The sequence below is a fragment of the Protopterus annectens genome, chromosome 5.part0 (assembly GCF_019279795.1).
Source record: "Protopterus annectens isolate FY-2018-M chromosome 5.part0, PAN1.0, whole genome shotgun sequence".
Taxonomy (NCBI): domain Eukaryota; kingdom Metazoa; phylum Chordata; order Ceratodontiformes; family Protopteridae; genus Protopterus; species Protopterus annectens.
Window position 1 is genome coordinate 1,207,446,008 of NC_056735.1, and position 26,039 is coordinate 1,207,472,046.

The window sequence follows — 26,039 nt, forward strand, 5'->3', positions numbered from 1 at the left end:
GCTTGTATTTGATTGTATATATGTAATTAATTATGTGTAGGCTGGAGGAGATACAACAGAAATGTGTTGCAGTATTCTGGTTTAAGTACAGTGTGGTAAGTGTAGGTAATTAGCAGTGGGAGAGAGTCTTATAGCTAGTTATGTTTGTGAGTTTAGTGAGAAATGCTAGGGACAGAAGATGAAGTAGTGGCATATTTGGGATTTAGAAGGCTTTATGGAGGGTGACAGTGTGTGGTGGGTGGAGTGTGCAGAGATGCAGTTATAGGTGGTAGATATTAATAACAGGAGTATAATAGAGCAGAGTAAGATAAGCAGGACTGATAGATGGGTATAAGGATTGACTGGTAGGTATACAAGAGTTTTAATATGAATGAGGATGAATGTACATGGTGAGGAGTTTGTTAGTGTAGAATATGTATGGTATAGAAGGGTAGTAAGAAAAAAGTACTGATTTGATTTGTATTGACATAGAGCGATTGAGGGTTAAGTGGTGTAAGCAAGTATAGAGAGGTAAGAATTTAAGGGTTAGGTTAAGATGTATTATAGTGGAAGAAATGAGAGATAAATATTAATCTGATTGTAGTATATGAGAAAAGATTACAAGGATGAAAAGAACAATGAGTTTTGCTCAGGAGCAAACTGAGTAAGAGAGGCTATAGTACAAAGCAGTATGAGAGGGAGAAGGGCAGTCAGAAGTGATGCTAAATGACTGACAGAAGTAGAGAGGAGGAGAACCGAAACAGGACTGTTTCTCTGGTAGCAAAGTTGTTTGGGAAGGACAGGGAGTGGGGGTCACAGGTAATACATATATATGGGAAGTATAATGGCAGGTTAAGCTAGGGTGGGTGGGAGTTGGGAGCAGGGCAGGGAGTGAAGGAAAGCTGACAGTAATGAGGCTTAGAATAGTGGGCTTTCCACCCACTGGCCAACTATTACAGCGAGCAAACTGATTAAGCATTCATTTTATAGCTGGTACAGAGAAACTGACATGGAGGCACCGAGCAGAACAGATTTTCTTTCATGTACTGAATGCAGACACCAAATTAAGGAGACAAAGTAACTGTCATATACAATGTAATCTATTGGTCAAGAGAAAGGACAGTTGCTAACTTAGCATGGTCCTTAGAGTGTAAGGACTACTCCTTTGGCAGAGGGCAGGCAAGTGTTTGATTAGTTCAAGTCAATACACAGCAAGGCTCTTCATGTTAAACTTGCTTACAATGCACAATGACAATATTCTCAAAACTTTTGCAGAGGTGCCCCTTTTGTGGCCATTTTTCCATATTGTGGCAGAACTCCTGCTATTTCAGGGTTAGGGACCAATGTAGGAACCACAGACTCTGACAGGAAAGAAAACAGAAAAACTCTACTAAACTGAAATATTACATGGAGACAATAAAGTTAATATATAGGTAGTTAGCTTATTCCAAGAGATTGATGAAGAACTACAGTGAGCCAGAGCAAGAGAATATGGGCTAGTGTATGTGTTGAGAGACGTTAAGAAAGTTAATGAATGTAAGGTCAAATTAGGTTTAGCAGGAAGTACTGATTAACTGATAATAAACCACAGCAATGCACTGCGTACAGCTGTATAGAGCACATTAACAGAATACAGCACTACACTGATAAGCACATTATAAAACTATCACTTAGTAAGCATTCATTGAATTGACCATCAAAGTATGTTGTATATATGAAAGCATCAGCAATTGAAATTACATACATACTTGTTAAAGGACACAGGCTCAAGATATATACAGCTTATCTAACTAGATTATTAATTTTTTTTTCTGATTTCTTGGTACTTGAAGGTCAAGAGGAGTAGAAGCAGCCACTCCAATAGCAGCTGATCTATATTGCTTATTTTACAGACCAGATAGCAGGTAAATATTTGCAACTGTTAATTATTTCAAACAGAAAAGTCTTTAGTAAGCTACAAGATATATACGAATGTGTTTCTTGCTAATCTAGCAGCTTTCTGAGTAACAGCAACTCCTCTCCCTGATTTTTGAACTTATCTCTCTCTCCTATTATCAGCTTTCAACTGTTCAAGTGATTAAATACGTGTTTTTATGGGCATCAGCCATTGTCTAGATTCCTCAGAATGTCCCGGATGTTGCCTCATGTAATTGGGCTATTGTCTTAAATTGTGTCTCTGTGGCAAATCATGCAGTCACCAAATACTGACAAAACATTGCAGTTTCAGACTTCAAGTCTTTCAAAAAAATGCATGTGAATGCAATGCCTATTTTCCAGGAAATCTGTAGTAGCAATATCTATCACTGATGTTGGGAATTTGTCCACTATTATATGTGCATACGTGTGTGTGTGTGCATGTGTGTGTTTATATATATATATATATATATATATATATATATATATATATATATATATATATATATATATATAGGTTCATAGGTTCATAGGTTTATACTAGGCTATCTGCCCTAAGGCATTTATAAGCCTAGCCCAAAGTTTTGTGGCTTACGCCACCTTATGTTAAAAATACTGTGCCCATTAGTTTGTTGTGCCTCTGTCCAGCAGTGACACAGAGATGATTCCTGTAAACCTACGATCTCCCATCCACGGTCAAGATTTCTCTTGAACAGAGCCAGCAAGGTGCTCTGCCTCACATGGACCGGGATTTTATTCCACAGCATAGGAGTCTCTGGGTGACAAATCTATCCCTCCAGCATGTCCTATTTATATCCGTGCTAAGGTTTAAGTCGCTTGCTCTAGTGGATCTGGTAGATTTGGAATTTTGAGGTGGAGCATGTCCATTAATTCGGGTTGGACATGGCCTTGTATGTCAGGCACAGGTCACCTCTGAGCAGGCGGTATGCGACTGAATAGAGCTGGAGTTTCTTCAGTCTGGCAGCATATGACAGATTTTGGAGTCCCTTTATCCTTTTGGTGAGGAACTTTTGGGGTCTCTCCAATTGCTGCAGGTGTCGGGTGAGATACATCCCGAATGGGGCATTGTACTCGATCATTGGTCTGATAAGTGAAGAGTACAGGGGAACAATGACCTCACTTGATCTGGATGTGAATCCCTTCATGATCAGGTGGGCAATGTAGAAGGTCTTTCTAACCACTTTAGCAATGTGAGTGTCAAAAGAAAGGCCACTGTCAACCTGGGTCCCCAGGTCCCTGATAACCTCTTCTGTGCTTAATGGATTGCCACCTATATGGTAGCTTGGGGTTACCTTGTTTTTCCCAAAGGGTATGACTATACATTTTTTGGCATTTAACTTCAGGCCATGGCTCTGGCATCAGTTATCAGTTTCCGTGAGACCCCTCTGAAGGATATCTGTGTCCGATGTACTTTCCACTATGGCGCCCAGTTTGCAGTCATCTGCAAACTTTGTCAGCCATAGTCCTCCTATGTTTGCCTGTACTTCTGAGAAGTAGATGCCGAACAACATGGGGCCAAGGACTGAGCCCTGTGGGACACCACTTGTGACCGGCTTGGAGTCTGACATGGAGGCAGCAACTCTAACCCTGTGGGTTCTGTCCTTTGGCCCGTTTGCAACCCATCTTGTGACATATGGGTTTACATTTAAGCTGGTAAGTTTCTCTATAATACCCGAGTGGGGTATTGTGTCGAAAGCTTTTGCAAGGTCAAGGTAGGCTGTATGGACTGCCTTTCCCTCATCAATGGCCTTGGTGACTGTTTTGAAGAACCAAGTTCAAAAGTCATGACAAAGCCAAACTGGGTCGGGTCCAATGTCTGCAAGTCCCCTATGTCTTTGTTTATGAGTTCCATTATGATCCTCTCCATAGCTTTGCAGACCAGGCTTGTTGCAATTACCAGGGTCTGTAGAGGTACCACCTTTGTGGAGTGGAACCACAGTTGCCGTACACCACTCCTTGGGCACGTATCCTGTGGTAAGGCTAAGATTAAACAGCTGCCTTATATGCAGGTTTAGTTCCTCGTTGAGTTCATGTAGCACACAGCCGGGGACACCATCCGGTCCCATTGATGCTGTGTTTTTAGCTTTAGAGAGAACAGCTTTCACCTGCGCATTTGAGATGTCTGGGAGGCTACACTCCACTGGGATAGTTATCTCTCCTTTGGGGAGAGGGGTGAAGTTTGCACTGAACCTGTCTGCCAGTATGTTGGCAATGTCTGTGGGTTCAGTGATTTTGTATCATTTTGGACTAATTCTGCATATCTGGGAGTTTCCACCCAGGTTTCTAACATAGCTGAAGAAGGCCTTATGATTGTCTTTTGAATCTATTGCAATTTTTCTCTCAAAGTTGGCCTTGGATGATTTTATGAGTGCTCGTATTTTTTTACTAATAATGATCAAGGGTGTCTTCTCTTTTATGGATTTTGCTCTATCATGTAACAGCTTTCTCCTCTTATCATAAAGTTTGTTTATGGCTGGGGTCCACCAGACTGGACGTTTGCCCTTGGTGGAAAGAGTCTTGGTTTTATTAGGGATTGCCTGATCCATGCAGTCCTGGAGGTGTTCGTAGAAGGCATTTGTAAGGGCTTCCGCAGCTTGTTTTGTGGTTTCCACTGGCTCGGGGGCCTTGAAGGATACCACACCAGTCTTGAGTAGTGTGAAGTTTGCTTTAGAGAAGTTCTTCACTGTGGTCTTTTTGTTTGGGGTGGGGGGATGTGGATTTCCAGTGAGATAAGTTTGTGATCTGATCTCACCAATGAGGGATATACTGTGGAGCATTTTGTCCCCATGTTTGTGATGATGAGATCTAGTATATTTTCTCCTCTTGTGGGAATGGTGACTAGTTGTTCCATGGCATTTGAATTTATGAACTCCAGGAACCTTTGGGCTAGAAAGTTGGGGCTTGAGTAATGTTCCCAGTCTATATTCAGGTAGTTGAAGTCACCCAATATAATGGTGTTTGGAGATACATTTATACCCTCCAGTGTCTTCAGGAAGGCTGTGTGGGGTTCCTGAGTTTGAGAGGGTGGCCTGTAGCATGCTACAAATTGTAGAGCAGTTTTGCCTATGGTTAATTGCACCTGGATGGTTTCCACCAACCTGGAGGTGTGGGTATCCTTGATGAATATGGATACACCCTCCTTTTGTGGTGTGGTCCGGGTTTTGGGGCCAGAACGCATGATATGAGGTAAAACCTGATAGTGCCGGGTGCTCTCAGGAGCCTTGAACCAGGTTTCAGTCACAGCACAGACATCGATGTTCTCCATACTGAGAAGGACCTCTTTGAGATTTAGACTTCTGGCATTGAGCAGCATTACCCTTAGTTTCTTCCCATTTTTGTTTTCTAGGGTGGTAGGTTTAGAATTTGAGCCAAAAAGGCACTATGGGGTGGCAAGAGCCTTAGCCAATATCCGGAATCCCAGGGTGACAGGTGCAAGCCGGCAGCATGGCTTGTCTAGCATGTCATCCCAGGCAGACAGACACTGGATCCCCTTTGAATGACACCAGAAATAAAGCCAATTGTTAAAGCTGATCATCTTGTCTCTATGTTGTGACATCATTCTTGGTGAAGGAAGAATACTGCTCAGGGTCAGGGTCATACCTGCCTGGGCTACATAATCAAAGAGCTCCTCTATGTCTCTTTTCATGTAGTCCAGGGAGGTTCAGGTCGTTCACACCAGCATGGACAATGACTGTGTCATATTTGTACTTGCTGTAGAGTGACCCGAGTGCTTGTGTTATGTGGCGGATTCTAGCACCCGATAGGCAGCTTACTGTGACCCTCTCCTTGTTCAACCTGGTGAGTGGGACGTCAGTGTGTCTGACTATGGAGTCACCTATGACAAGTATGTTTGGTGTTGTATTTGGCCTTAAGGGCTGTGACTGCTTTGCACACTGATTTTGTGGTTTATATGTTGCCTGTGGTGTGTCATGAGGTGGCAGTTGCTTGGATGTCTGCTTTGGAGGCCTCTGCTGTTTAGGTAAATTTTTGCTCAGACCCTCCGAGTATGACTTTGTGTGTTTATGTGTTTGATTCATTGTTGTGATAGCTTTATGTGAGACTGGTTTTGTGGTGTGTGTAGTTGCCTTCTCCTCCTGTCTGGTCTTGCCAGTCCTGAGTTGAGAGAGCTCAGCCTCCAGTTTGGCTAAATAGCTGCATCTCTTGCAAGTATTTGTGTTATGTGGGAGGAGGAGAGGGTTGTCAGTGTACATGAGGCAATTGTAACATTGCCTCAAAATTCCCAAATTCACCAACTGGACAGGAGAGGACACCAGCATCTGGCCCTTCGACATGCTAGAGAAATTTAGAAGTTAGTAAGGAAGTGGGTACTCCTGGGGGGGGTTTGCTAGTGAGGGACTTTGTATAATACAGAAGTGCTAAACCTGAAAAGAAGATGCTTTTAAGACAAGTAAAAGCTTTTAGGAACAAGTGCTGCGCTTTTTAGTTAAGGGATATACTGTTTAGATTACTAGTAGAGCAGTTCTAAGGGAAAAATGAAGAACAGACTTTATGGAGCCAGAAAAGTTTACCCTTGTTAAACCGGCTGCCTGATGCTGCTCTAGTGGCAACTCCGTGCTAAATCGGCTAAAGCACTCTAAAGCTGCTTGATAGCAGGGGCTGGAAAGAGCCAGGAATTGACCCAAAACAGCCAATAAAACTACAGTTTCAAGTCAGTAACCACTCCCACGGGGCAGGAAAGCAGCTCAATGTTTTCACTGCCACTGATCAACAGAGAGACTTTCCTCTAGCCCAAGCAAAATGGCCTCACAGAAACTTACAAAACAGTTCAAGAACAGCAAGCCTGTAACTTGAACTTTTAAATCTCAAAAAGTGGGAAAAAGCAAGATTTTTTTTTTGTTTTTGTTTTTTCAGAGATAGCAGAGGTTCACAAGTAATATCAAGTTATAACAGTGCAGTAAATGACCCCACACAAGCGTGCTAGGTCAAAGACAGAAAATATGCAAGTTTTGAGAAAAACGATTTTAAAATTAAGTGCAAACAGGAAATTCAGTAAACAGCTTTTGGTTGTGCTCTAAATACAGCTACTAATGCAGAAATCAAGTTTAACAAGCCAGAAAATGCTCAAACTAGGCAGCTATGCAGAAAACTTATCAAATAAACAGAGAAAAAATACTTAAAATCTCAAAAGTGGCTCCTTTCTTCTCTCAGCGTTTTCTCCTCTTGGTGGGTGCTTCACCAACAGCCAACAAGCCTGAAAAGATGCCAAAACCACGAGGCAACTAGGTTTTAAGAGAGGAAGATGAAGGAGTTTTGGAAATGACCCCTTTTGGCCAATAAAACTACAGTTTCAAGTCAGTAACCACTAAGCAGCTCAATGTTTTTCACTGCCACTGATCAACAGAGAGACTTTCCTCTAGCCCAATCAAAAACGGCCTCACAGAAACTTACAAAACAGTTCAAGAACAGCAAGCCTGTAACTTGAACTTTTTTAAATCTCAGAAAAGTGGAAAAAAGCAAGATTTTTTTTTGTTTTTGTTTTTCAGAGATAGCAGAGGTTCACAAGTAATATCAAGTTATAACAGTGCAGTAAATGACCCCACACAAGAGTGCTAGGTCAAACACAGAAAATATGCAAGTTTTGAGAAAGAACGATTTTAAAATTAAGTGCAAACAGGAAATTCAGTAAACAGCTTTTGGTTGTGCTCTAAATACAGCTACTAATGCAGAAATCAAGTTTAACAAGCCAGAAAATGCTCAAACTAGGCAGCTATGCAGAAAAACTTATCAAATAAATATAAAATATATGTGAGTCTACCTGATAACACCGACACGCCAAAACACGACAACGAAATAACCGACACGACAAAACCGAAAGTTCAAAAACACGAAAGTTCACATGCCCGACAAATCACAATCCCGACAATCAACAAAACAAATAACTTTCCCAAAAAACACACACACAACACAAGCACACCAAAAACCTTACAAACCTACACTAAACCTCACATACACAACTATATATGCACTAACCTTAACCCAAACCTTAACCCTAAGGTCCGTCACTATCGCACACTTACCTTACCCGCACCCTAACCCTATCTCACTTAATCCACCCCAACCCTTAAGTCTGTCACTATCGCACACTTAGAAATGAAAACAAGTGAGACGAAACTGTCTCAGCTATGTAAGACAATACGAGTGAAGCAGGACCCGGTCAAGTACAGCATGATTTATTCCAACCACAAACAATCACAAGAATAACAGTTAAGCACTTTCATCTGTAAATACAGACTTCATCAGAACAACATTACTGTGTATTACTGACAATTTTAAAAACTTTTTGGCACCAAAATGAACCACTGAAAGTTCTCATTTAAAGTGACAATGCATAATATATACACACACTACGTATAAACATTATTAAAACCTCATATATAAAAATATAAATATATACATGAATTATTAAGACTAAAAGTTAAAAACAAATATTACATATAAATGGTCTCAGCTAATAAACTACTTAAGTTGTAATACTGATTTAATAGAAATAAAATCATTAATACCAGGGAATTTTGTGGCATTAGTTGCAATTTGCCAAAATGATTCCCTTTTACATAACTGTGCTTTATGATTACCCCCTCTATATATATAAATAAATATGGTGATACACATATGTTTAAATTTGCTATTATTGATCAAATATTTATATCAGCTATCGGCTGTGGTGGTGCAGCAGTTAGCATTGTCGCCTCACAGCAAGTGGTTATCCAGTTCAATTCTCAGCCGGAGTGCCTTCTTTGTGGAATCTGCATGTCCTCCCTGCGATTGAGCCAGTTTTAAAAACATGTGGGTAGATTGTGTTTGTGTGTGTGTGTGTGTGTGTGTGTGTGTGTGTGTGTGTGTGTGTGTGTGTCTTCTGTAAAGGTTGGGCACTGGGTTGGCAACTCAACCCCATAAAAACTCCACTGGCAATCAATCTGCGGACTGGTGATCTGCTGTGGCAACCTCTAACGAGAGAAGCCAAAAGACTTCACTAGGACACATAGCACGTGAAGATGTTTAAGGCAAACATAGCAGTGTTCATGAGGAAGTAGTGATTTTATTTTACAAAACAAAAAATTGGCCAGACTTTACCAGAACAGGAACCAAGAGGTAAGCTAGAGGTGGAAAAATAAAACTTCACTTTTGTAGAACAGTTTCTGTCATGAAAACTGTGGTTCAATTTATTAGCCACTGCTGTGGTAACTACCCAATAAAGTGTTATTACCAACAGAAATGACAATCCCAACTGCACATTTATAGCTGTGATAGTCAACAGTATGTCAAATAACACTACACAGTAATTAAAGTTTCACCTCACGAGAGCTCACACTGGTAAAATACAACGGTTTTTATGCATTGCCTCTCTGACAAACAAGTTAAAGTCTTTGGTATACAAGTAAAATCTCTCAAGTGGTGCCTTGTTGCATAAATAAAATTCAAAGTCTCTGGCACATAAGCATTTTATACAATACCTGATAGCTGAAGTAAAATCAAAATGTTTCTGGTATACATATTTCACAATAAAATGGTTGGATGCCAGCTACTATGACTTTGTCTGGCAGCACCAAAACTTCAAAGCAGGGCCCCTCTTTCTCTATCTTTCTCTGAGCAGAATAATGTGCCGGTGTCCCACTTCATCTCATTGTCTGGTATTCTAAGTCATTCCTCTAAAGGGGCTCAGTCTCTATTCCTTGCTTCTATGCATTTCCCACTATTCATAACACAAACCACTGCTACAGAACACAATACAGATTTATTACACTCTCTAGCACCTCGGCAAAATGCCTTCACCGGATTACAAAAATCTCTCTCAAAGGACCCACAGCTTAAATAATCAGCACAATAAAACAATGAAAAATTGAATACAATTAGCAATTAGTTAATAACATACTTCCAATTACAATCTTTGTTTAACTCCTTACAGCTCAAAGTGTTATACTTTAAAATATAAACAGTTTCCTTATATAATAATTTCTCCTTAAAAGTTCTACCTTCCCCCATATACAAATTAATCTGTTCTAAAATACAGGCTTTTAACAAAGAAGGATCACTATTATGAAAATCTTTAAAATTAACTGCCAGAGGGCTTTCCAAGCAAACATTTTTTTATATTTCTAACACTTTCCTGTAATCTCACTTTAAAAACACTCTGGCTTTCATCAATATAAAACAACTTACAAGATCATTGTAAAACATAAATTATCCTTTGAGTATTACAATTAAATCTCTGGATAGGTTTACATTTTATATTATTAATCGTAGGGAAACAGTTTACAACCGATGAACATAAAGAACATTTGCCACATCTATGTGTTCCACTTCTATTCCCTAGAGATGGCCCAATATATGGACTAAGAAAAACAAAAATATTATGTACTACAAAGCTGGCTGTATTTCTACCCATTTTATAAGAAATATAGGGAAATGTATTAATTAAATTACATAATTGTCTATCCCTTAATAGCATTGGCTAATAATATTTTATCAATTGTACTATCTGTTCACTCAGCACATTATATGTGGTTATCAAATAAAAATCTGTACTTAAATCTTTTAAATTATTTTGACTATATAACCTAGAAGTACTTATATTTGCAACCCTGCTGTTAGCTTCACATGGGTCCTCCATCTGTTTTCTTTCAAACACTACCCATTGTAGGGCCTTCTTGATAATATCAGTATTATAACCTCTGTTTCTGAACATACAAAATGTTTGGTAAGCCTTGTCCAAAAAATCTTCATCTAAAGTACATAATGTATGTAACCTAAGAAATTCACCATAGGGAAGTACTGTAATGAAATGGTCTGGATGACAACTAGAACCATGTAAATAAATATTACTACCTTCAAATTTCCTATAGACTGACGTTTTAATTCTTTTAACTTCGATGGACCCAAATAACATTACATCCAAAAAGTTAACTCTAACCCCCATTTGTAGTCCATCAAATTTAAACTTAAATCTATTAACTTGTAAATCACTAATAAACCGTTGCACTAAATTCTTACCACCTTTACATAAAAAAAAATCATCAATAAAACAAAAATATTTAACAACATATGTATAAAAAAATGTGTCTATACAAGTACTCTACTTCAAACTTAGCAATCACAATATTGGTATACATGGGGGCAAAAGGTGCCCCCATCACTGTACCCTGCTTTTGATGAAATATTTATTTGTTAAAACTAAAAAAAAATATTCTTCAAACAAAATGAAATCAATTCTATAATAAAAACAGACTTAGGGGTGTCTCCTAGAAAATGATACAAGGCTTCTATACCATGTTTATGTTGAATGTTCATATACAAGCTAACAACATCAAGGGTAATCCAATACACATCCTGTTACCAAGGAACATCAATAACCTTTTGTAAAAAAGTCATGTGTATCCTTAATATAGGAAGGGATGTCTTGGAAAACCAAAAAAAGATAACTGTGCAAAAAGATACCCAAATTGTGCGAAACGTAATTACATGCTCATACAATTAGCTGACTTTTCAATTTATCTAGACTCTTGTGTATTTTAGAGAGGCAATAAAACTTCCCAGTATTCATGCTTGTTTGTCTTCTGTTAGATACTCTACTTAAGCAAACTGTAACTTACCAAATTACTCTGCCATTTCTTACAGGTACCAGCTACTAGGCTATGGATGTTACTGATGCCCCTGAAGTGGAATCCACGACTTGAAGCCCACAGGAAGATGCATCAGGCTTGGGAAGTCCACCATCATTGTCATGTTGCACAGCAGGATGGTGCTGAGTACAAAATGGAATTGTCATAGGCAAGGTGCCATCATAGGCAAGGGGCCACGTGCAGAGCTTACTATCACCTTCTGAAGGGCAGAAGCCACAGAAGGGCAGTGTGATCTTAAAAAATGAAGTCTCTACCTAGCATCACAGGGACCCAAGTGTCTCCTCTCAGATCTACTTAGTTTTCTGCTTTAATATCATACTGGGTACTTGTCTTATTAATCCTAGGACTAAGTTCTGCCCCTAATCTAACTTATGAGGCATCGACGTGTACAGCAAAAGGCTTAGAAAAATCTGAAGCATCAGAACTGACTCAGTGCAGAGGCTTTATTTAAGCCTCACAAATGCCTCATAAGCATCTGGGGTCCTCCTGACCCTTTTCAGCATCTTGTTGTAGTCAGGTTTGTAAGGGAACAGGCTACAGAAGCGAACTCTGCAATAACATTTTTGTGTAATACTACGTAAGTTGAGGAAAGCCCTTAGATGCTTTTCCATCTGAGAAACTTGTCATTCTTTCACAACCTCTATTTTCTCACTCTTTAAGGCTTAATTAATATCCAAAAACCAAATAAAAAAACAATAAAAAATAATAAAAAATCCAAGACGTGTCTTGGATTTTTTTAATTAATATGCATGTCCTATAGCATATCCAAAGTATCTAACCTTAGTCATACTAACTTTGCATTCTGCAGTATTGACAGCAATACCAGACTTCTGCAAAGAGTACAAAACTGCCTGATCTTTAGGGAGTTGAAAGTCCCAGTCCACAGAGTGGATGTCCAAGTAAGCTGCTACATATGAATTATGGGTCCTCAACATTCAATCCTTCAGATTTTGAAATGTCACCTAGACACTATGGAGACTAAAGGGCAGGATGGAACATTAGAACAGATCATCTATAGTACCGAATGCAGCTTTCTCCTAAGCCTGTTTATTTAAGCAATCTACCAGTATCACTTGTTCAGGCCTAGGATAGTAAGGAACCTGGTTTACTTAGCAGATCCTCCAGCTCATCTACCCTAGGCAAAGGGTCACTGTTGAACTTGGAGATGCTGTTTAAGTTCTGAAAATGATTACAAAGTCATACGATGGTATTTGGTGTTGACATTAGTGCAATATGACTATTTTGCTTGTTTGTGCAGCAGTCTGTCAACCCTAGTTTCAACGTCTTTTTCATCACTTCTCATACTGCTTGCTTTCAGCTATTCTGGCATAGCTTTAAATTAAACTTTTCCCTGGAATAGTTTCTACATGGTGCTGAATAAAGAATTGTTGGCCTGGTAGTTGAGATGCGATGTGTATTTCTTAAAAAGAAATTCCGAAACCACCTGCTTTTAAAGAGGGTGTCAACCACTGCTATTTGTGGGGTACATAGGTAGCAGTTGTTTCTCTTGCTCACTGTTGGTACCTTCTGACCCTACACTCAACTCATTTACCTGAGTTTCCTTCCAGAGCTTCAACACATTTATATGATACATTTGTTCAAGATGCCTTTTTCCTATCTGTCTCACCTTATACTTTACATCCCATTAGATTTACCTGAGTTTCCTTCCAGGGCTTCAACACATTTATATGATACATTTGTTCAAGGTGCCTTTTTCCTATCTGTCTCACCTTATACTTTACATCCCATTAGATTTACCCGAGTTTCCTTCCAGGGCTTCAACACATTTATATGATACATTTGTTCAAGGTGCCTTTTTCCTATCTGTCTCACCTTATACTTTACATGCCATTATAATTTAATTTACCCATTTAATGACTGTATACGGTTCTTGCCACATAGGTAGGAACTTATTCTCAGATTTGCAGACCAGACCCAAGAGCTGGTCTCCCACTTGGAATTGCCTGATATGGCCATTTCTGCTATATACTCTCTATTAACTCACTTGTAGCCTCTCCATCTGCTCCTACACAACAGCTTTATCCTTTTCCTCTAACACAGCATATGCTCTACTACTTTGCTAAAAGGGACTTTTTCTTACTCCCAAGTGTCTTTTGTTTCATCCGAGAGACCTCTGGGGTGCCTAGCATACAATAATTCAAATGGGTTAAATCCTATAGAGGGTTAGGATCCCTCTCTCATTGAAAACATCAAATAGGCCAGCAGTTTATCCCAGTTTTTACCTGTCTTTGTCTGTAACTATTCATTGCATAGACTTTAGTGTCCTATTGAGCCATTTCACCAAATCATCTGTTTGGAGGTGGTAAATAGAGCTTCACAGCTGCTTTAACTGGAAACTCAGGCAAAGATAACATATGATCCTGAATATAAAATGGTTATCTTGTGCTATTAAAATCTCCTTTAGCATTCCTACCTGTGCAATAACACCATGTACCATGTACCAGTTGTTTTGCAATCTCTCGCAAATGGACTTTAATGATCTCAGAAAATCTAGTGTTATAGTCTAAGCTTATTAGTATATACCATTATTGTCTATTGTTCATTGTTGAAAGTAACCATTCACCCGTCAATGTGCATAGTCTTTCAACTTGCACATTTTAGTCTTTCTCACCACAATTATTGGCATCAGAATTAAGGGATTTTTGATGTCCAGGTTCAGGGCTGCTTTTCTGACATTCAGACTAGCTTTAACAGTACTTAAAATAGTAGTTTTCAATCTCCTTCATTGTACCTAGCAAATAGAACTCAGCTGGATCTCTTGCTTTAGTCTTGCCTATGCTCAATTAACCCCCAGTACATGGCTGCAGGCCATTATAATGATGATTATCCTTAAGGGTTTGGGTACTGGCAGCTATTATATAATTTCTTCTCTCTCTCTCTCTCTCTCTCTCTCTCTCTGCTCTGACACCCTACACTGCAAGCAGTTTTGGATCTCAAAGTATGAATAGAGTGGTGGTGGCTTAACAGGAGAAACGTCTTCTGTAACCCTGGATACATTTTTCTTGGCATAACCTAGGCTCTCTTGCTTGCAATGGGACCTCTTAAACTTCAAAAAAACTTATCTGAAATTTGGAATTTCCTTCACTTGTTACATCATGAGAGAGAGATCACTAAGGCAGGCAAGGGTGTTTCCAAGTCCCACTCTTCTCCCAGGAAGCCTAACTTACCTCAGTGCTCCAAACTACTCTCCCCTTACTTCCTGTCTTCACTCTTTGAGGAGTTTTCCTTTCCTCGACCCATTCTTGTAACTTTATCTTAATTTTGGGTTTCTGGGATTCAGTACTTCCCTCAACTTTTTTGTAACTTCCTAACAACACTTGGTTCATGGAAGTTTGTTTTTTCCTGCCTACTGGGGTTCTATAACATGTAAGGAGAGGGGTGGTCTGCATCTGTAGACAAGTTTATCCACATTTTTGTCTTCCTCAAGCCCTCCATTGTAACACTGGGTTTCATTTAGTTCCTGCCAATACTGTTCTCTGGGATAGTGGAGACACCTATGTCCTGCAAATCAGTCAGATGTTTTGATTCCACCTCTGTAGTAGGGGCTGTAGTGCTTCTCTTAGGTATCCTACTCCCGCTGTCACCACATGTCTTTATGAGTACATCATGGGTAAGATAAGACACCACTACCACTGTGTGCATGCCTTTCACAAAGTATGCTGGCATCGACCTGGGTAGCTGGGTAGCACCTTCTTTCCCCATGAGTGCACACAGCCTAAATGGATGTTGGACAGCCAGCCTTCTCTTATGAATATATTATGCTTTCGCTAGTCATGGTAGCATAATCCAAAAGTCTCTGAAGCTATTGTTCATCTGTTTTCAATACACACTTCATCAGATTTGCAGTAACACAAAAACAAAGTGCAGTCTCAACTAGCCTATTTGTGACTGCATTGCATTCCATGGCCTCTTAAATCCCCACCCAAGGCACACATCTACACATACCCTTACCATCTTGAATGACAGAATGGGAGCCTTCAGCCTGCTTTCCCCAAATTATTTAGCTCAGTATTCCCTAATTTCTAAACTTTTTTTTTCATATATGATGTTTATTTGATTTTCTGCAATAACAAATGCACAGGTCACATAACAATAGTTCACGCAGTAATAACATTAAATAAAAAGAAATTAGCTATTTTAAAGTGTACATTCAAAAGCAGTGTGGCATTTAAAATAAAAGATTTGGCAGTGAAAATAGTATTTGTGCTTGCCTTAGTACCTCTAGAAGTTATAATGAATGTACACCGATTTAGGGATCAGAATATCAAAGCTACAAATCACACTCAGACAGAAAGTAAAAAGACAAACTATTTACATTATTTACACTTGATGTCACCCTAAGTTATATTTTAACCAAATTGGGAAAGTAAAGAGGATTTAATATCATATAGAGAATGTGGAGCAGTCCTTTATTTTAAAAATAGCTTTCAGCATTTAATTTTGGGTCATTATATGCTCTCTAAGTGATAGTATCAAGAAGAGAGCTCCAATATTTCTGATAGTATGTAAGTTTCATTTGATTTTTTGTAACTAATTTATGTGATAAGATGTATTTCATAGCCATACTCTTGAAATCTTCCCAAGCAACTTTAGACCTGGCCAACCAGTTCTTTGCTATGTAAAATTTCAGCAATGCACACATTGTAATTAAAATATGTTTAGTCATATATGTGAGGTTTTCTGGGATTATATGAAGATCTGCAGTTTCCCATGAGAGAGTTGTTTTTGTGTATCCTTTCTTCCCAGTTTGGATCTTAGTGAACACCATAATTGATATTCATTTTTGCAGCTCAGCTTCAGAAAACATGCAGGGTGTCTGCTAACATTGTTGGACAAAAGGGGCAGTATGGAGAGTGCAAGGGATCTACTTTGTTTAAAAGAACAGGTGTAGAATAAGCATTATTATTTATCATAATTTGAGTGTATATTAGATTTTTGAAAGGAACTAGTTTCAAAATATGTTCTATTGCTAGAATATTTTGCTTTGGGGTAATATTTTTATTTCTCTCCCCCAAATAATTTGAGTATAGACATGAATTTTGAAATTTAATTTTTATTATTAATTTGCAGGCATTTGATAGCATTTTGGATTTGTATAATAGCGTTTTTAGGATCAGCTGAGTTATGTTAATATCTTGGTCATTAGTTTTTAGATTAGAAGTTTTCAACTAACAGAAGTATTTGTCTAATTATTATATTGTATTTTTTGCTCACTCCCAAACTATTTCTAATATTTACCATCGAAAGGTCTTTTAACTGATAGAGTTCCCAGAGTGTGATATTTTTTTATTTGGGGTATTGACCCAGATCCGGCATGCCATTGTTCAATTTCAAATTTGGATTGAGATGGATTGGATGTAAGAAAATGAGGGTGTTCTCAAGTTGTAGAGATGCTACTAATTTTTGAAATGTCTTAATTTTGTTTTTAATTAAGGGATGAATTTTAAGTGATTTAATGATTTTTTGACTTATGAAGGGAATTGCTTTAGGAATGATATTTGCTGACATTATATGATGATAATATAATTTTATCTATAATGGGTACCACTCATGATTTGAAGGATATGACTAGCCCCTATGATCTCATAGTATAGTTGAAAATCAGTTAATATGAAACCCCCCTTTTCTTTTGGTAGAACTAGTTTACAGTAGCTAATTCTTGTATTTTTAGGATGCCATATAAATTTTGCAAGTTCTGATTTCAATTTAGAAAATAATTTATTTGGTACATTCAGAATGATAGCATTTAATTGGTGTAGGAGTTTTGAGAATATTGATTTTTATAATTGCTGATTTGGATAGGGGGAATCTTTAAATTTTTCATGTGGAGATATCATTCATAATACTAGACCAGGTTTTACAAAGGTTATCCCTTAACAATTCATTAGGAGTATGATTAGAGTATATACAAAGATATTGTAAAGAGTAACTTACTTTTATACTTGTTTCTGGAAAGTAAAATTCCTTGTGCCCAAGGGGATTTATTGGGAAAATAACTGATTTATTTGGATTTATTTCATAATTCTATATTTTTTTAAAAATTTTCAATAGAGTCTAAAATTTTCTCCAAGTCTGTGTTTGGCAATTCGAAATATATATTCAGATCATCAACAAAAGCTGTGTATTTTATTTGCAATTTCGAGATTTGCATAGTATGATGGCAGGTTCTTTGATTAGAAGTAGTAGGGGTTTGATGTAAAAAAATAAACAAATAAGGAAAGAGGGGACATCCTTGTCTTGCCCTGTTGATAATTTTAATTGGTTTTGATTGTTTTTTGTTACTATAGAATGTTGTAGATGCATTTTTAAATAGAATCCTAATCATATTTATAAATTCCTGAGGGATATTATATTGTTGTAATACTTCGAAGAGAAAGTTTAGATTCACTCTATCAAAGGCTTTGGTTGCATCCACTTCAAGGCATATCTAGGGCATCTATCCTTTGCCAAAAGATGAATTAAAGAGTCTATGGTAAGTCTGTTATCCCAGACCTGTCTGTGATTCATAAACCCCAATTGCTCAGAGGATATTATGAATGGCAACACTTTTTTAATTCTATTTGCTAATATTGCAGATAGTATTTTTATGTCAATGTTAAGGAGAGCTATGGGTCTATAACTGAAATGGTTTGAAGTATCTGAGTTGGGTTTATGAATAAGAATATTTTTTGTTCAGTTACATAGTTATACACTCTTAGTAGAATAAATGCAATTTGCTGACTGAATTTCTTATAAAATTCTGCTATGAAGCCATCTGGTCCAGAAGCCTTACCTGGTTTCAGCTTATCAATTGCTAATTTACTTTCCTCTAATGCTAGAGGGGCTTTTTTGTTTTGTTTTGTACTTCTTAAAAAAGTGAATTCTAAATTTTTTTCTAAAGTTAGTTAAAGTTACTTGAATTTGTTCTTGTGGGCCATACAAATTTTGGTATCTCTTCAAAGCCCTGGATAATATTTATATTATTTATTTTAGTTTTTTTTTTTTTTTTTTTTTTCTTTTTTTTTTTTATAGCACTTTTTTTTTTTTTTATACTTGCCATTTTTTTTTTTGATTTTTATATAACCATTCAGCATATTTATATAACAATTTTAATTCAGTGATGGAATATTGCTGTGTTTGCAGTTCGTATAATTGTTTCTGCAAGTTGGTCATAGATTTTTCTAAATCAGTGGAGTAATTTGTTTGAAGTTCAAGTTCTGCTAGTTTTAGTTTATTTTCTAGATTCCTTATTTTTTTCATTGTTTAGTTTTTTGTATAGTGCTGCCTTTTGAATCAACATGCCTCTAATCATGGCTTTGGTTGCTTCCCATTGAACATCACAGGGTATATTAGATCTTGTAATGTTTATTTCTGAGTGAGGGTGATTGAAATTTCTTGTATAACATCTTTTTTTCTAATTAGTTTGGGATTTAAGGACTGTTGGGAGAAATTGTGTCCGGTATACTTGGATTTGGATTCGATTATTGTAATGGTAATTTTTGAATGATCTGAAATGGATCTAGGTTCAGTGTTACATAGAATTTCATATCTTACAGGTCCATAGGTTGGTAGTAGGCTATCGGCCCTAGGGCATATACAAGCCTAGCCATAACAATTCCCTGGCTATTTCTTCACACAGTATTTACTTTCCTGGTCCCCTTTCTAGCAGGGTGACTGATGTGATCCCTGGGGTGAATTTCCTATCTCCCATCCAATTGTCAAGGTTAATTTTGAAGAGGGCTAAAGTGGTGCTCAGCTTGACATGTATGGGCAGTCTATTCCAGTGTATGGGGAGTCTCTGAGTCAGGAACCTATCCCTCCAGCATGTTTTGTTTATTGTGATGACCAGGTTTAGATACCTGGAGCATGTGGCTCTGTGGGTTTGGGATTTCTTTAAGTGTAGCATATCCAACAGCTCTGGGTTTGACATGGTCTTGTATGTTAAGCAGAGATCGCCTTTGAGTAGGCGATATGTGACAGAGTATAGCTGGAGTTTTTTTAGACGGTCAGCATAGGGCATCTGCTTTAGGCTTGTGATTCTTTTAGTGAGGTATTTCTGTGGCCTTTCCAGTTGTTGCAGATGTCTTGTGAGGTACATAGCAAATGGGGCGTTGTACTCTATAATGGAGCTAATGAGGGATGAGTACAGTGGGACAATGATCTCCTTTATCCTGGATGAAAAGCTCTTAGTAATGCTATACATTCAGATATTAAGAATATATAAATTTGAGACCATGATTTATGATATGCTGAATAATATGTAAATGTACTAATTGTTTTGCCAGATTGATGTATATCATGGGGATCTATCATGTTAAAATCATCCATTAATTCTGTTAGGATTGAGGTAATTTGAGATGATTGTTTGTTATTCTTATTGATTCTATCATTTGTTGGATTAGTTAGCATATTCCAGTCACCTCCTAGTATAAACTGGTGGTCTGGAAATTTCAACAGCAGATTGTAAATCTCATATAAGAAAATATGTTGATTCATACTTGGTCCATAAACATTAAGCAAAAGTAGTGGTTTACTGAAAGGAGGATAAGAACAAGTAAAATAGCACCATCTTCCATTCGGGTCTGTGCTATGCTTCAAAATAGTACCTTGAAACGATTTTTTTACTATAATAGCAGTACATTTTGAAACTGTGCTGTCCCCAGCTGCTGTAATTTGTTGTATCCAATTTTTATTTGTGTCATTTTTCCATTGTTCATCATATTAGTTTATTGAAGGAAAATGACCCCTGATTTTGCTCGACAGATCAAATGCATAACTACATTTTTATTTTTTTTCTTTTGAAGGCCATTTATGTTCCACAAATCAATACATATCATCTATGATGTTTCAATTTACTATTGAATAATAGCAGTTTTTAATTTGCTCGGACCAAGTTTTGGACTTGGTAATTTGAATGGGATTAATTGACAGGTTAAGAGCTAGTGAGGTGACATCAGACTCCTTCAGAACTCCCTCGTGCCTACCCACTTAATCCTCTGGTCTGAAAGAGAAATGTAAAAAAAGAAAGGAAATGGAAATAAGTATAATTTTCATTTCAAAACTGTTATCTAAACTATAGAAAACTATATTACAATCTCCATTAGTTATCCCAAGCACCAACAGACTATAAGCAAACATTCACTCTCAGTACATAACCACTAGCGGTTCTACCTGACTTCGTCGACAGCCAAAGAAGAGACCGACAGCGAATTGCTCAGAGAAGAAGAAAAAAAGAAAGACCGCGCCAATAGGAAGTGCAGAGAATCGAACAATGCAGAAGACCGACACCGACGGATGACAACACCAGCGCCGAGGATGCCGACATGGGGAAAGGCTGTGTGAGTATAGCGTAGTGACGGACGTTAGTGTGCGGCAGGGGCAGGTAAGTGTGGACGGTCTGGTGGGTGGGGGGGGGTAGGGTGGGTTAGGAGTTAGGGGGGGTTATAGGGGGGGGAGGGTTAAGTGAGGTTAGGGGAGAGTTAGGGTGTAGGTGGATAGTTAGGGGGTTAGGGTTGAGGTAGGTTTAGGGAGTTAGGTTTAGTTAGAGGTTAGGGTTAGGGGGGTTAAGTGGGTTTAGTGAAGTAGTAAGTGTGTAGTAGGTACATTACCTTAGGGTTGTGGGTGGTTGAGTGGTTGTGTGGTGTGGTGTTGTGTGTGTTTTTGGTGTGTGTGTGTGTGTGGTTGTTTTGTTTTATGTGTTTTGTGTTTTGTGTATGGGTTTCGTGGGTGTGTGTACCGTGTATTATTCGTTGTGTGTTATGTGTGGTTATGTGTTTTATTTGTGTTGTTTAATATGTGGTGTCGGTGTGTTGTCGGTGGTGTTGTGTGTGTTTGATGTGGTTTGTGTAACCCCACTAGCATATCACTCCTATACATAATAGGTTTACTTGAGTTATACTAATCACGTAGCTTTACATAAACAATAACTCTCCTTTTGTCACTAAATAAAACTTGAATCATTTGCATACATTCAGTGTATTAATATATAAAGAAAGGTATCATATCTTGGCCTACACACCATATCCATAAGTTAAATGCAAAGTTAACATATTTGGTAACTAAGACCACATGTAAATTGGTATTATCAGCACAGAAGGTGAATTCCAGTTTGAGTTTGATGTTTACTTATGATAATTTCTGTTGTGAAAGTTATCACGCATGCTTTCACTCTATACATCTGGAATGTACTAAGATTTATCAATATCGATCATGTTCAGCACTTGAGATAAGTCATTTCAGACTATATATAGTGCTGCCTTCATAACATTTGTGATCGCAGATCTTCACCATCATTACCTTATTTGCATAGACTGCTTCATCTCCCTTTACAATATACTGGTTCACTTTGTTATGTTATATCAAGCTTATATACCATGGGCTGCACACTCATAAATTTTAGATCTGCAAAGCTTCTCTTAACAATGCCATTTAAGGAGGGAGAAAGAGAAAAAAAAAAAACAACTTACAAAATACTTTTTGTATAGAACTATTAAAACTCTTTAAATGTACAGCATACTTTTTGAAATATTTCTAGCCTGTCTCATATTTCAATTTGACAGCTTCCAGTATGCAATCTTTAACTTGGATCTTAGTTCTTGGTGTTTAGTGCTAAGAAAAAGAAAAAGAAAAAGTGGGGGAGCTGTATATTTGGGAAGTCTAGGTACAAAGCAGAGGAAAATGCTGTTATAATGACACTGCTCACTAATTACTGTTCAAAGGTCTGTAGGGCTTTGAGAAGATGCATAAAGTACTTGTCTAAAAGAGCAGGCTACATTGTATTATTACCATAACTCTCTAGTGTAATATGGAGTCATTTATGAATAGTTCATCAAGAAGTCACTTTAGAGCTTTTTTTACATTTAGGAGTTACAATACAGAATCCAGATGCTTTAGTTATGGATGATTTCTTTAGGTTGGGTGATCGTACTTATGTCTGTCTTGGATTCTCGCTTTAATTTGAATTTTCTTCTCTGCTGAAATCCATTTAGGCTGAGGGAGGCGAACGAACAGGAACAAACAAAAAGCAGCCATGATAGATGATCTGAACCTTGGTGCACGTACCTTGCACTTCCAGGAGTGCATGGGATTTGAAGGTGAGAGGTCGAGTTTGTTTGATAAACTTCCTGTTTTAGCCAGGTCATTAGAATGCTGAGACAGAAGGAGGAGAAAATAGCAACTATCAGGTATTATTGTTATTTTATATTGATAATAATTTTATATTCTTTTATATTTTGCTTTAGAAGGGTCTAGGTAGTGCAATATTCCTGCAACAGATGAAAGTACATTCTTTGAAGCAGTGAGTAGACCTGTGTAGCTTCAGGGGTTCACTTGCTCAGAGTTTCATTGAATGCTTTCAGAAAAACAACTTTGGCTTCTTCAGGGTTATTTGATAAGAGTTGCCATTACACTGGAAAATAAGTGTTGCTGGATGTTTCATCTGGAATTTGATGTTTCTATTTATTAGGAAAGAGCAATAGGGAGACAGCGATTGCCTTTGCTGTTTTATAGGAAGAAGCAGATCTTGTGCTATGGTTATTTTGCGCCCTTTCCATATAACAAACTTCTTGTTTTTTGCAGCCTAGATAATTTCATGAGCATGAGATGCATTCAGAATGTTTGCATATATTTGTCTAGGAACTTCCACTGTTTGCGATTTCTGAAGCACTTGGTGGATTCTTTCAATTATAATGCTTTGAGCTAAATCTTTATTTTCCAGCACCAGTTTTAAGATTTCTTTTATAATGGACGGTAGTTTTGCTTGGTCAAACTTCTCAGGAACGCCTCTAATCAGAACATTATTCCGTCTTGATCTGGCTCCTAAGCCAATTCGTTTCTGTTTGATTTCTTTCACGGAATTTGCAGTGGTAGTGGTTGTTTTCTAGATCTCTTCAATTTTAATTTCATTGTTTGATATCTTGGCTTCATTTTGTTCAAGTCTAGATAGTATTTGGTCCAGATTGCTTCCAAAGGATGATCATTTTTAGAAAAGTTCTGGATCTTGGCTTGTAGCTGTAAAAGAGTTGCTTTAAGTTCATTCATACAGTAAGGTTGGGCTGGTTTAAGTTTCTGAGTTGATTTTTGAGAGTCGGGTTGCTGTTTTGATGTTTTTTGTCTTTTTGTACATAGGTCTTTTTCTGGTGATGCAACTAAAGACAGTCTAGTTTTAGAAGATTGGGCTTCCATTTGTTCTTTTTGCTGCCCCCATAGTGCCTTTTTTAGGCAAGGCTCAAAAGTCAAACCCACCTCCGTAAACAGCACAATTAACAAAAAACTGAGGGTTATGCTACTCAATGCCAGGAGTTTAAATCTGAAAACGCACGAGCTCAAAGCACTCCTCAGTATGGAGAATGTCGACATCTGTGCAGTAACTGAAACCTGGTTCAAGGCTCCAGAGAGCACCCCAGCACTACCAGGCTACAACTCATACCACACGTTTCGGCCACAGAACATGGACCGAAACACAAAATGAGGGGGTGTATCCATATTCATCAAGGATACCTACATCTCCAGGTTAGTGGCGCAGCATGATACCTCTGAGATCATCCATGTGCAACTAACATCGGGCAAATCTGCAATGCAAATTGTGACCTGCTACAGATCACTCTCCATGACCCAGGACCACTACTCCACCTTTCTGGAGACACTGGAAAACATGAAGGTCCTACCAAACACCCTGATATTGGGTGATTTCAATTACCCTACCATTCACTGGGAAAACTACTCGAGTACAAATTCCCAGGCCCAGTGCTTCCTGGAATTCATCAACTCAAGTGCCCTGGATCAGCTGGTAAACTCCTCTACCAGAGGTGAAAACATATTGGACCTGGTCATCACCAACATGGGCGACAGGTGTTCCACACCGGAGGTCAACCCGTCACAGGTTAGATCAGACCATAAACTAATCACTCTTGATGTCCACACCCCACCACCACCCCCAACTAAGGAAACCACAGTAAAAAACTTTTCTAAAGCGAACTTCACCTTACTTAAGAAAGAGGTGGTAAGTTTTACAGCCCCCACGCTAAAGGATAACGCTGCCCAAGATGCAGAAACCTTTACAAATGCACTCTATGAGCACCTACAAGGATGCTTGGATCATGCCATCCCTAGCAAAACCAAAACTCACTCCTCTTAGAGGAGGAAACCAGTTTTGTGTACCCCTGCAATAAACAGGCTATACAATAGAAGGAGGAAACTAGTTCAGAAAAAAAGCAAATCCCAAGAAGGAAAGAAATCAGTAAGGAAAGATCAGTATCAGTAAGAAACTGAGGTCCCTCATGAAATCATCCAAGGCTAACTTCGAAAGACAAACAGCCAAGGATTCAAAAGATAACCACAAAGCCTTCTTTAGCTTTGTTAAGAATCTAAGTGGCAACTCACAGATATGCACTGAACTAGTGCAAAATAGCACAAAATATACTGAACCTACTGATATTGCCAATATCCTGGCAGATAGATTCAGTGCAAACTTTACCCCCCTCTCACCTCCAAAAGGGCCCACAACAATACTGGAAAAGTGTAGTGTCCCAAAAATCACAGATGCACAGGTGAAAACAGCCCTTTCAAAAGCCAAAAACACAGCATCAATGGGACCAGATGGTGTCCCAGGCTGCATCTTGCACAAACTACAGAACAAACTAACCCCTCCACCTAAACACACTGTTCAACCTCAGCCTCTCCACAGGCTGCATGCCCATAGAATGGTGCACAGCAACAGTTATTCCTCTCCACAAAGGAGGGGCCACAACTTACCCTGGTAACTATCGCCCCATAAGCCTGACTAGCCTGGTCTGCAAGGCTATGGAGTGCATCATCATGGAACTCATTAACAAAGACATTGAGAACCTCCAAACACTTGACCCAACCCAGTTCGGCTTTGTTAAGGGCAGATCATGCCTACTAAACCTGGTGGACTTCTTCGAGGCAGTCACCAAGGCCATAGATGAGGGAAAGGTGGTTCACACAGCCTACCTTGACCTCGCCAAGGCTTTTGACACCATTCCCCATTCGGGTATTACAGAAAAACTCACCAGTCTAAACATAAACCCCTATGTCACGAGATGGGTTGCCGACTGGCTTACAGAGAGAACTCACACGGTAAGAATAGCGGGCTCCAGGTCCGACTCTAAACTAGTCACAAGTGGTGTCCCGCAAGGCTCGGTCCTGGGACCCCTACTGTTTGGCATATACTTTTCAGAAGTACAGGCAAACACAGGAGGACTATGGCTAACCAAGTTCACTGATGACTGCAAACTGGGAGCCATAATTGACTCTCCGGCTGACACGGACATCCTCCAAAAGGGACTTACTGAGACGGACACCTTGTGTCAAAGTCATGGCCTCAAGCTAAATGCCAAAAAATGCATAGTTATCCCATTTGGGAAAAACAAAACACCCACGAATTACCACATAGGTGGCAGCCCCCTTAATACAGAAGAGGTAATAAGAGATCTGGGGACCCAGGTAGATAGTAATCTCTCCTTT